This window comes from Narcine bancroftii, chromosome 12, assembly GCF_036971445.1.
Source record: "Narcine bancroftii isolate sNarBan1 chromosome 12, sNarBan1.hap1, whole genome shotgun sequence".
Classification (NCBI taxonomy): Eukaryota; Metazoa; Chordata; class Chondrichthyes; order Torpediniformes; family Narcinidae; genus Narcine; species Narcine bancroftii.
Genome location: NC_091480.1, coordinates 85,452,452 through 85,465,491, shown reverse-complemented (window position 1 = coordinate 85,465,491; position 13,040 = coordinate 85,452,452). Strand labels below are relative to the sequence as shown.

At 43.3% G+C, this 13,040-nt stretch overlaps 1 long non-coding RNA gene across 2 annotated transcripts in view; it reads right to left on the bottom strand.

Moving 5' to 3' along the window:
• The window catches only part of LOC138747794 (uncharacterized), a 72,772-nt gene that overhangs the window by 58,560 nt on the left and 1,172 nt on the right, over nucleotides 1-13,040 (bottom strand). Inside the window, exon 2 of one of the 2 annotated variants that reach the window (XR_011347658.1) lies at nucleotides 12,746-12,957. The exons of the other annotated variant lie outside the window; for it this stretch is intronic. This is a non-coding gene — a long non-coding RNA (uncharacterized lncRNA). The remainder of the gene's footprint in view (nucleotides 1-12,745; nucleotides 12,958-13,040) is intronic. 2 annotated transcript variants of the gene reach the window in all.

Sequence of the window (13,040 nt, the reverse complement as noted above, 5' to 3'; positions counted from 1 at the left end):
TACTGGCATGGAACCTTAGACCACACCACAAACTCCATTCCCCAGTCACCAACACCATCCCTCAATCCCCAAACACAGTCTGGAATAAGCAATACACTGCAACATGAATGATCTTTGTGGCGGACCAGTGAGGGGTTCTGCAGCTGAAGGACCCACACAGGTGGTGGGCTTGTTGTTGACTCAAGGTGAGGAATCCACACAGGCTGTGGGCTGTTGGAGATTGTGGTCAAGGGACTCGCTCCAGGCTACAGATTGCTGGAGACTGGCTTCAAAATGGCTGAAGAGGTGCCAGCAGGGCTGGCGTGACCATTAAGCCAACTAGGCAGCCACCAAGGGCACAGACCTCAGAGGGCTGCTGTGGCCAAATGTCTGGTTTTAGGCCGGACAGTCCAGCTTTTGAGTAATCTGTCCTCCATCCAGCTCCACCTTGAGCCTGATGTTAATTTGTCCTCCATTTTGGGGGTAAGGGCAGAAAATGGACACGTAAGTGCGGTGTCCTGGGATCTCTTGGCTATGCGCGACCATGCTTCTTCTTGTGCGCATGCCCTAGTGCCGACTGGCACATCCGTGATGGATTGGAGTACTGAGGCCACTAGCACCACTTCCGTTGGAGGGAGGCTTCATCACTCCCCTCCATCCCACTCAGCTCAGTCAGCCCCCACCCCCACCTCCACCAGCCAAGGCCACAAAATAGTCTGTCTCCAGCCCTAGGTACCAGGTTTTGGAAACGGGAAGTGAGAGGGTGCTGAAGGGCTCCTAATTGTATCTGAGCTCCGGATCTGGAGCCCAGGTTGTCGTTGGTTTGGACTGGAATCTGTGTGGCTGCGGGAGCGCTGGAGGCAAATTCACGGACACTCAGTGACTCTGGGGGAATCTCTTTTTTGCTTCTCTTTCTCTGACTGACTGTAAGAGGTGCTTTAGGCAATTTCTGCCGATGATGAATTTGTCTGCCTTGCAGCAGGCAAAAGCAATTTCATGTAACATGACACTGTTTTTAATTACCTGACAATAATTTGAATTTTGATGCTGGGAACTTCTGATTCCACATCCTCAGAATCACAAAGACCCATAATTTTTCCCTGATATGCTGGAGAAACTGAGCCAGTCTTGCAGTGTCCACAAGAGGCAAAGATATATTACTGAGGTTTCAGGCCTGAGACCTCTTCAAGGAGTAAGCAAAGAACAGGAAGTCATCAGAATAAAGACAGAGATCACTCTCACACACACTCTCTTGCTCTCTCTCTCTCCCCCCCCCCCACCCCCCTTCTCCTTTCACAGAGCCAAAATCAATTCTCACCTTTTCTCTTATCCAATTACCACCTTTTGTTGGTCTGGATTCCTCCTCCTGCCAGCCTTCAGTCTTTATTTTTTGCTTATTCCTTGACAAAGAGCTCAGGCCTGAATCGTTGATAATATATCATTACCTCCTATGGACGCTGCGAGACCGGCTGAGTTCCTCCAGCATTTCTGTGCATTTTTACTACGAACACAGCATCTGCAGACTTTCTTGTTTCACTCCCTAATTTTGCCCGTCTACCATCAGCCATTTCTGCTGCACCCTTGTTCTGGAACTTAAACCAATAGCTTTATATTCAACTAAAGACCACTCATCTTCTGTGAAAAATTTAAGACCAGCAGTGAATTGCTGCTTTCCCACTCACAAATTCAGATCACCAATAAACTTCTACACAAGATTGCATAAAATTATACTGAATTAACCACAGAGTAACTGACCTCTCAGCCTAGACAATCCAAGCCATGTTTATGTCGCACAAGTAGTGACAACACACAATTTTATCGTTGCCAATAGCAGAAATTCGTTTAAACAGGCGTCTGCTTACCTCCCTTTGTTAAACAGTCACTTGTTGTTATCACCACACCACAATCGACCGGTGTTTCGTATCTTTTTCTTCCGTCACTTCTCCATCTTCATCACATCGGAGTCACCAAATTGTCGGACTCTGGCTTTACCTTACTCTTAATTTAGTCTATGTGTAGTCTGAGTCCAGCGTGTTCTTTGAATGAAGTGATAGGAGAAGGTATTCGGTTCAACAGTCAATTTATTACACAGCACAAGAATAAAACTTAACAGAGCTCTGGGTCAGTCGTTAGTTCATAGGTCACCTGCACAGTGAGGTATTCCCCAAGACTGACCCCTATTGTCCAGTTGGCTCAGTTTATATAGATCAACCTTATCATACAGAACAAAAGTTGGCTTCCTTTGCTAGATTTCATTATCATACTGAACAAAAGTTGTCTTCCTTTGCTAGATCTTTTTGCATAAGGGTTATCACAAGTCATCTCCTGTTTTGCAGATATCTGGGGTGTAGCACTCCCATCTTAATCCTCCAAGCCAGACTATCCTGTTGATTGGATCAGAAATTAATTCATCCCCAGATATTTCTAATCACCATTCTGTCCCTGTCTGGCCAATATCTGCTGTTCTCTTTAACACCTCCTCCTGCCTTAATCTTCCTCCTAGACTGGTTTTCCATTCCCTTTGTTTCTTGCAGGCCATTCTTTGTTCTGGTCTGGCCTGTGTCTCCTGTGCTACCCACCACCTCCTTCAGTTTGAGCATTCCTCCTAAATCGTTTTATGCATTTCCTCTCCCTGTATTTGGGAGTAGACCATTTTGCTCAGCCAACTTTGCTCCATGCTGTGATTGCCACTTAATCACATTCCTCTTTTCCCCTGAACCATGCAGTAAATATAAACTTATTAATTAATCATTTATTTCATAATGTTTTAACCCCTAGATTCCAACACACACCTGTGCATAATTGATTATCAAAAGTAAGTCAGAGCCTTGTTAAGTTCATATTGTGAGCTGTATTCAAATCATCCACCAATATAGGATAGCACGGTTAGTGTGGGGCAGCACGGTTAACATAGCAGTTAAGGAAATGCTGTTACAGCATCAGTGAATCATGGTTTGTATCCAGTGCTGCTGTAAGGAGTTTGTACGTTCTTCCCGTGTGTCTGTGGGTTTCTCCCTGATGCTCCAGTTTCCTTCCACCATTCAAAACGTACTGGGATTGTAGGTCAATTTGGGTGCCATTGGGCGGCCCTGGCTCAATCACTTAAAATTTTATAAATAAAAGAAAATGAAATTGTTAGACTGAAAACACAAATGATTAAGTTTAGCAAAGCTGGGACTTTTCTCTTTGGAGCGTAGAAGGATGAGAGGAGACTTAATAGAGGTCTACAGATAGGATGGGCAGCCAGTGCCTGTTTCCCAGGGCAGGAATAGCAAACACCAGAGGACATGTGTACCACGTGAAGGGAGGGAAGTTTAGGGGACACATCAGGCATACGTATTTCACACTGAGAGTTGTGGGTGTCTGGAATGCTTTGCCAGGGATGGTGGTGGAGGCTGAAACATTAGGGGCATTTAAGGGACTCTTATTACCTACGGCTCCTAGAACGCTTCCACCAGCGTTGTCTCCGCTCCATCCTCAACATTCAGTGGAGCGACTTCATCCCTAACATCAAAGTTCTCGAGAAGGCAGAGGCCGAGAGCATCGAATCCACGCTGCTGAAGATCCAACTGCGCTGGGTAGGTCATGTCTCCAGAATGGGGGACCATCGCCTTCCCAAGATCGTGTTATATGGCGAGCTCTCCACTAGCCACCGTGACAGAGGTGCACCAAAGAAGAGGTACAAGGACTGCCTAAAGAAATCTCTTGGTGCCTGCCACATTGACCACTGCCAGTGGGCTGATATCGCCTCAAACCGTGTATCTTGACGCCTCACAGTTCCGCGGGCAGCAACCTCCTTTGAAGAAGACCGCAAAGCCCACCTCACTGACAAAAGACAAAGGAGGAAAAACCCAACACCCAACCCCAACCAACCAATTTTCCCCTGCAACCGCTGCAACCGTGTCTGCCTGTCAGCCACAAACGAGCCTGCAGCTGATGTGGACATTTACCCCTCCATAAATATTCGTCTGCGAAGCCAAGCCAAAGAAGTAGAAGTAGAAAGATATTGGTCGGTACAACATTGAGGGCTGAAGGGCCTGTATTGTGCTGTAATGTTCTATGTTCTATCCTCACGGGTATAAGTTGACGATTTAACGAGGTTAGATTTTTGAATATCTATTGATCATCCCATCCTATAGGAGAGAAAATCAGATTCTGTCATTGGTAGCTGATTTGGATATCTTGGCAAAACTTTGGGTCGAAGGCAATTTGTGAGAACTGAGAAAGATTGAAACAACTTTGTTTTAATCTTGTGCAGAGGATGGGGAAGACCAGTTTCATCAACCTATTTTGTAAACTGGTTATCTTTTAAACTACAAAGCATGAACCAATTAATGCAACATTATTACAGTGCCAGTGATCTGGGTTTTAAATTTGGCACCGTCTCCAATGAGTTTGTGCATTCTCTCCTGTGATCACGCGGGCTTCCTCCAGATGCTTTGATTACCTCTTGTGTTCCAGAGATGTGGGGTTAGCAGGTTAATTGGTCAGATAGTTGTGTTTGGGTGGCATTGACTCATTGACTGGGGCTTTTTTCTCTGGAGCGTAGAAGATTGAGGGGGGATTTGATGGAGGTGTTCAAGATTTTAAAAGGGACAGTGAGAGTCAACGTGGATAGGCTTTTTCAATTAAGAGTGGGGGATATTCAAACCAGAGGCCATGGTTTGAGATGGCAGGGGGAAAATTATAAGGGGAAATTTCTTCACGCAAAGGGTGGTTGGCATATGGAATAAGCTTCCTGCAGAGGTGGTTGAAGCAAGGACGTTATTTACATTTAAGGAAAGACTGGATAATTACATGGATGGGAGAGGATTGGAGGGGTATGGACCAGGTGCTGGTCAGTGGGACTAGGAGGGTGGGGATTTGTTCTGGCATGGACCAGTAGGGCCAAACTGGCCTGTTCTGTGCTGTATATGGTTATATGGTTATATGGTTATGGTTAAAACAATTTCATTATCACAAACCTTCAAGTGTTTCTAATAACACCAGTCAGTGCAAAAAACAATAATAATGCGGGGATAAAGATTATAATTAATAACTCCTCTAGTCAGTTTCATGTCTGAATCCCTACTTTATGATGCACAGAAAGAAAGTTTGCAACATCCTATAATCCAAAGCCTTAGAAATTATTGAAGGTTTCCAAAGGATGCTTTTCTTTCATGCAAAACAATGGTGAACATTGCCTGATCATGTAACCAGACAAAGGACGCGTGTTTAAGATGAGAGTGTTAAAGGGTAACTTTTATTGTAGACTGAGAGTGGTTGATATATGGAACACATTGTGGAGTGGAAGAAGCAAATACAATTACTACCTTGCATTGAGGCAGATGATTGAACAGGCAAAGCATTGAAAGATATGGTCCCAATGTGGGCAAGTGGAATAAGTGTAGATGGACAAAAATGTTGTCATAGATTTAATGGGCCAAAAGGGCTGTACTGTGCTGTAGCTTCTTTAATTATATGCACACAATAAATTGTCTGGAAGAAAATTGTGAGTTGAGTTCAATCCTGCATTTAGCAAGGGTGAAGCTGTTCAGGAGTCTGCTGACAAAAGGCAGCCTTGTGGAATGTGAAAACAGGATCTACCTGTCCCAAAAGATTCAGACTTGAAGACTGAAAGTTCTTCCACCACGCAAAAGCAGAGGACAGGTGTGGGAGTATGATTGGGCTTCAGGTTTCATTACCTGGTTACAAAATGCCACTGGAGTAAAACATGAAAGTCTGCAAGTAGAACCACAGAACCATAGAAAACTACAGTGCAGAAATCAGGCCAATTGGCCCTTCTAGACTCTGGTGTAACCATTCCATTAGTCCCACTGACCTGCACCTATTCCATAACCCTCCAGACCTTTCCCATCCATGTATCTATCCAATTTATTCTTAAAACTTAAGAGTGAGCCTGCATTTACACCAGATGGCAGCTCATTCCACACTTCCACCACTCTCTGAGTGATGAAGTTCCCACTATGTTCCCCTAAACCTTTCCCCTTTCACTCTAAAGCCATGTCCTCTTGTATTTATCTCTCCTAGTCTAAGTAGAAAGAGCCTATTCTCATTTACTCTGTCTATACCCCTCATAATTTTGTAAACCTCTCAAATTCCCCTCATTTATCTATGCTCCAAGGAATAAAGTCCTAACCTGTTTAATCTTTCCCTGTAACTCAACTCCTGAAGACCTGGCAATATCTTAGTAAATCTTCTCTGCACTCTTTCAATCTTACTGATAGGCTTCCTGCAATTTGGCAACCAGTACTGCACGCAACATTCCAAATTTGGTCTCACTGACGTATTATATAAACTCACCATAATACCCCAACTCCTGTACTCAATGCTTTAATTTATGAAGGCCAAGGTGCCAAAAGTGTTGTTTACAACCCTGTCTACTTGTGGCACCACTTTTGGGGAATTATGTATTCCCAGATCCCTTTGTTCCTCTGCACTCTTCAGTGACCTACCATTTACCATGTATGTCCTACCTGATTTGTCCTTCGAAAATGCAACACCTCACACTTGTCTGCATTAAATTCCATCTGCCACTTTCTAGCCCATTTTTCCAGTTGGTCCAGATCCCTCTGAAAGCTTTGAAGCCTTCCTCGCTGTCCACAACGCATCCAATCTTAGTGTCACCAGCAAACTTGTTGATCCAATTACCCATATTATCATCCAGAGCATTGATATAGGAGACAAACAACAATAGTCCCAGCACCGACCCCTGAGGTACCCCACTAGTCACACACCTCTAATCTTAGAAGCAATCATCCACAACCACTCTCTATCTTCTCCCATTCAGCCAGTTTACAACCTCTCCATGGATACCTAGTGTCTGAACCTTCTAAATTAATAACACATTGCTGGAGAAACTCAGCAGATCAAATATTGCACTTTATGCAACAAAGATAAAGATACATAACCAATGTTTTGAGCTTGAGCCCTTCATCAAAGTATGGACACAAAATGTGGGCAGGTGCCCCCTTGGACATTCATCGGCAAAAGTCATCATCTTCATCCGGTGCTCCCATTGTGACCTTCTCTACGTCGGCCAGTCTGAGCGATCACTTTACTGAGCATCTTGGCTCTGCTGCAAAGGATAAGGATCTCCCAGTGGCCAATCACTTGAATTCTGAGCCGTACACCTCTGTTGACATGTCTGTGCATGGCCTCCTGTAACTGTCAAACCAAGACCACCCTTAATTTTCCGCCTGGGCACTCTCCAACCAGATGGCATTAATATCGACCTCCGGTTTCTGCTAGCCCACTCCCCGTTCTCCCTCCTTTCCCATTCCTTCCTCCAGCTCACTATCTCCTCCCTTCTCCATTCGCAGAGCCATCCCTCCTTCCCCTGCTTGCTGATGTGTTCCCTCCCTGCCTTAGCCACCTATTGCCTCCTGCCTGTGGGACTGTGCTCCTCCCCCTGCCCACCCACTACCATTGGGTTTGGTTATGCATCTTTATCTTTGCTACATTGTTTGGTCTGCTGAGTTTCTCCAGCATTGTGGGGCTTTTTTTTTTAAATAACACGCCAGTAATTTTAATTCTGGTAATCGCGAAGGCCTCGTGTCTCCCACTGTGGAAAAGACAGAAGGCTGATCCATATTCAAATCGGTGCAAATCCACAGTGGCGCTCACACGACTGCAAAGGTGACCTGTGCAATTCAAGGTGAATGTCAGCCTGAGATTTTACCGCAAGTGGAAAGCAAGGCAGCCCGTACCCACGTGTAAGACCTCCCAACACTCATGCAACGAGCACAGACGTGTGCCCCCATAACGCAATGTGACATGCATTTACTTACTAATGTTGACTTAAAGCAAACTTTCGACAGTCATTTAATTTAAAAAAAGCCGGCGCTAGATGATTCAATACAAGTTGACCCACAGTTAAATTAAATGGTCCTGGATATGATCATCTTATAAAGTTTTAAATTTTGCATTTATAATGATAATACCCTGCAGAATTGCCGGCAATCTGTGAGCTGTATATGGGAAGGCTTCAGCTGTCTTTCGTCAATGTTTTCCGTCTCCCTGGAGAAAGCCCACATGCCCAAGGCTTTGGAAATGTTCTGCTTTCTCCTGCTGTTCATTTTCTTTGACCTACACAACTTTATTATGAGGAGAAGGAACTTAGGCTAGCGGTGGACCCCGACATTAGATTGTGCACTCCTACTGAACGCGCACAGGATGGGACGACCCTTTTTACAATTGATTCTCAGAGACGACTCAACGAAAAGATGCCTTCACGCTCTTACAATCTGCCCATTTGGGGTGAAATTTAAACGACTGTTCTCTTTGGTTTGTTTGCTGCGCTGTCTTTTAAATTCAAGGTGAAATTATCAGTAAAAGGAGGATCTTGTTTTGGTAATGCATTTTCCATATGGCTTCTGATTGTATTTATACAGTCCAGGAAATGGGCCTTGGGTTAGCAAACACTTGCATTCACTTTTCAAAGCTCATAAATACTAAATTTCCTCTGCAGCCTTGAAAGGACCCACGCTCTCCATCATATTAACACGGCGAGGATGGAAGGAGCGATCTCCCTGCCGTTCCCCTCGGAGATGGTGACAGGGGAACCCAGGGCTGTTCCAGCGTGGTCTCTGAGACATCCACCTCACTTCAGCGAACACGACTGTCAGTCAAAGCAAAGCCAGTTTCATAAAGAAGGGGGGTCAAACAAGCAGCCAGGGCTTTCGCGAGCAGGGCTGCTCCGACGAGTTAGGGGTGATACTTCGTTCACTTCCATCAACGACCCCACCGGGGAGAACGATGCTCTCCGTTCGTGGAATAAAAGCGTGACTTTGACATAATTTTAAGCTAAAATATCCAACGTTGCGGGGGGGAAAGTCGGCAAAAGATGATGCAAAAAAAAGTTCCATTATAAATTTGCAAGTTGCTTCCCCCCCCCCCCCCTCTCTCTCTCTGCAAGGTTCTTTTAATGGAAAAGAAAATGCCACTTGGAATCATTCTTTTTTCATTCACTCAGAATCTCCATTCCAGAAACCCGCACTCTTTAACTAACCCTGCAATCACTTACAGTCACAAACAGCTGAGATCAGTTTGAATCCTGTAACTTGATCTTTCCATCGAAGAAATGTCACATTATCAGCCCCAAGTCTTGCTTCAATCTATTTCACTCCCCCCCCCCCCCAACTTCTTTTTCTCTGTTACATACTCTACGTGTGGGGCTGAGATAAAGAAAACTTAATAGAGCCGTTTGGGAAAAGACTCTTTTTATTTAATCGAGATTTCACCTTAGTTTCTTTGCGCTATTTGTTCATTGGAAATCGAGTCACGTTAATTTAAAACGAACAAAATCGAGTGCAGGAAATCTACAGCAGAAAAACTGGAAAGTGAGGCGTGAGGTGTTCGTTTCAGGTTTGGGTTCTTTTGACAGAAACGAAAGGAGAGACAGGAGTGGGGCAGGAGAGGATTGAGTGAACTCGATTCTTTGTATCACTCATCCCTGTTCATTCTGTCCTGGCTCCTTCGACAAAAAGGACCGCCACCTGCAAAGTTACACTTCTCCGAACAAAATAACAGGCTAGAAATTAAATCGTCGACGGAAGAATTTCCATTCCCATTCTATAACTCACTGTACGTTTCCCTTTCTCTTTTAGTTTAGAACTTTCTAAACTTTTAGTTTAAAACTTTCCCCCCTTTGGATTTCCACGTCCAAGAGGTTTCCTATATTTACTGTCCGCTTTTCGATTCATTATCGCTTGCAGGCTGAAATGGGAAGAGGTTCCACTTAAAGGAGGATTATATCTTTCCTTGGGAATTAGGGTCATAATTTTTACAGGAGAATTTGGTTTATATCCAATAACGGCGAGATGCTTCAAAACACTTTTTTAAAAACTTTAAAAAATTTTTAGTGTTCAAAATATACATTGTGGTACAAACATACCTCATGTTGTGGGGGTGCGGGGGGGGGGGGGATGCTACATACAATAATTGTACGTGTCGGATGCCATCTAAGTTGGTTTGTATGTAAAAGATGTTCAATTTGAGTGAATTCTAGAAAACGTGTATTTATTTTCTCATTTAAATGGGTAGCTCTCCACAATTGGTCCCAAGTTGTTTATTCTATGGAACAGAAATGAAATTCAATGATCCCACCAACCACAACAGACATCTGTAGAAATGCAGTTTTTATTTAGTTATTACTGCCGTGACACTCTATTTCAAGCAGTTTCCATTCTCTGGAATCATTCTCTCCACTGATATGGCAATGTGCTGGCCAACCAGGATCATTTGGAGTTCAACTAGTGATGCCTCTGCGGCCATGCCAAATTTAGTCATGAGCTACAACTTTGAGCAGGGCTCTCAAAAGTAGTTGATATCAACCCCTGGGGGTCAATGGGACTATCAAACAGGTCGATAAATGGCAGGGGGTTGATAACACGGGGGTGGGGTGGGTTGATTGAACTTTGGCGGTGGAAAGCAGGGGCAGATCAACGGAAAATACGGCACGGGTGGCCAACCTCTCGCAAGAGCAGGCCTTGGTGGCCGCCATGTTGTATTTGCCTTCGGCCTTTGAATAGGTTGAGAGCAAACGGAAGGACGGACTGAGCGTAGAAAGACGTATGTGTTCTTTGTACCTTTGGTAGCAACCCCAACCCCTCCCCCCATCCAACGCTGGGATTCCATGCCTGGGGGGGTTCGATGGTCTTAACAGTTTGGGGACCCCTTGGTTTAGGGCCTCACAATCTTCAGGGGCCTCAAAAATATATTAATGTATATAAAACTTTTTTTACTATTGTTTTCAGGTTGTACTATATTATAATCTATGAAAGAAATCAAGCCAACCAAATGATAAATATGTAATCAGGAATTGCATTCATTTGAAAATAATTTGTATTGTAATTTTTTTAACAAGGGGCCTCCAAGCTTTATAGAGCTTCGGGCCTCACTGTCTAAATCCGGCACTGGCAGTAGCCTACAGAATAATCTTTGAACCCAATACCTTTGAGGCAAGGGGCACCCTGAATTAGACTGAGGTAGAGTCGTGGTGCAGATTGCATTTCAGCGTGCCTCCTAAATACTAATGCGGCAACCCAATCCCCACCCTCCCCCACAACCATCACATTTAACATTCAGTTCTAACTGAATACAGCACATGGGCCTATTTAAACACAGCAGCAGGTATGATGGAGAACTAATTGAGTCTCTCCTTCGTCATGCAACAACAGAAGTCTTTGGAGGATAAGAAAACGGCATTCACACAGACTTCCATCCAAGTTGGCATGTCTCATTCCAGAAAAGCAAATGGATCCTGATTATTAACCTGAAAGCTTTCAACTTTTTTTTAAAAATCATTATTTTTGCTTATAGATAGTATTTGTGCCGATCTGCTTCTGGTCAGGACATGCCATTAGAGTGGCATTGCCGCAAGAATTAAGAATTCTTTATTTTAGAGCAAGGATCTTAAGTGATTTTGATTATTTTTTAGCATAGTGGCTTTCCAAATTAGGTGGCACGATGATGTTTTTTTATGTTATTACATCATTCTGTCACACCTTGTAATCAAACAGTGAAAAATGCTTGTTGAAAACTCCTTCATGGGCACAATATCTTCCTACAGTGGAATTGTACAGATTGGCTGGAGAAGTTGTCTATGATTCAATCAACGAATTATTGCACCATCATGTTGATTGTTTGTAGACTGTGGCGGGGTTTTATGGATCGCATGGTTCGTTTGCCCCTGCACGTTCCAGCGTGACAAAGTATGAAATGTGAGATTATCTTTCTTTAAAATCTTTCTCTATGCCAGTATCGGACAAAAACATGATAAGCTCACAATATTGGGATCTTAAAATTTATTATAACTGTTGCATCCCAGTCCATCTTTCATCTATGTTCAACAAAACTACAGCATGAAATAGAGAATTCTTGGGACTGAACGATCAAACGTCATCATTTTACTTATTTTTTATGTTAGTGGGATAGCTTTAAGCAAATCAGATTCAGTGGTCAGTAGGATCAAACATGCTACTTAGTGGCCATGGCATTTTAAATTCTGCCTCTGGAGTTTAATTCTATTGAAGCGACCAAGCTGGGATGAAATTCTAGGCACATCTGATTCCTCTCATTCTTGACTTAAACTCTAACTTTCTCAAGGATGCATTTACCTATCCGTTTTTTGCTCATTAACACGCAGTAACAATTTTAAAACATTCCTGTTTTAAAGTCCCTGCATAGTCTCACCCCCACAATAAACCCCAGCCAAACAATCCTCCAAAACGCCACTACCTACTACCACAATCCAACTCAGCATCTGATCTTCTCCTTTGATGCAACCTGAAACTCGTTTTGTTTTCATCAAGGTTTCTTACCCTAAAGAATCTTGCTTAGTTTTATGTCTGATTAATTTGTGTCTGGTTAAGTTTCTCTGGAATGCTACAGCATGCATTCTAGATAAGGTGCTAATATAAGTTTCTCTTGTTGATTTTTTAAAACTTAAATTCCCCTTAAAACAAACAAAAATGCTCAATAATTCATCTATGTTCAACAAAACTACAGCATGGACACTCCGGGTCCATTGCAGAATATTGACACTCCGGGTCTATCCAGAGCCTTGACACTCCGGGTCCATTGCAGAATATTGACACTCCAAAACTACATTGGAACTGAATGATTAAACGTCATCATTTTACTTATTTTTTATGTTAGTCATTACACTAATCTTCATAAACTCTCCAGAAAATCAGTCAGTGACATGATTTAAACCTTTATTCTAGTTACAGTCTTTCAATAATTGGAATAACTTCCACTTCACCTTTTTTTTTGCATTCCACCTTCCCCATTGTTCCAATGGCTTAAAATCCCTGCTAACATTCGTGGACTGAGAGTATGCAACGTGATCGCTGGAGAGGGAGAGAATCCTTGAGATATACAGCAAGTGTCCAGTGTGTGCTTTTATTTTTTGTAATCCTTGAACAAGGAGGGACAATGCTGTCTGCTTTCCAAACGCCTGTGATATCCTGTGTTCTGAAAAAGCCATTAAAGGTTGTGCATATAAAATTTCTGCGTATACAGTAATACTGGTGATTAATCGCAGCAATTCTTTGCTT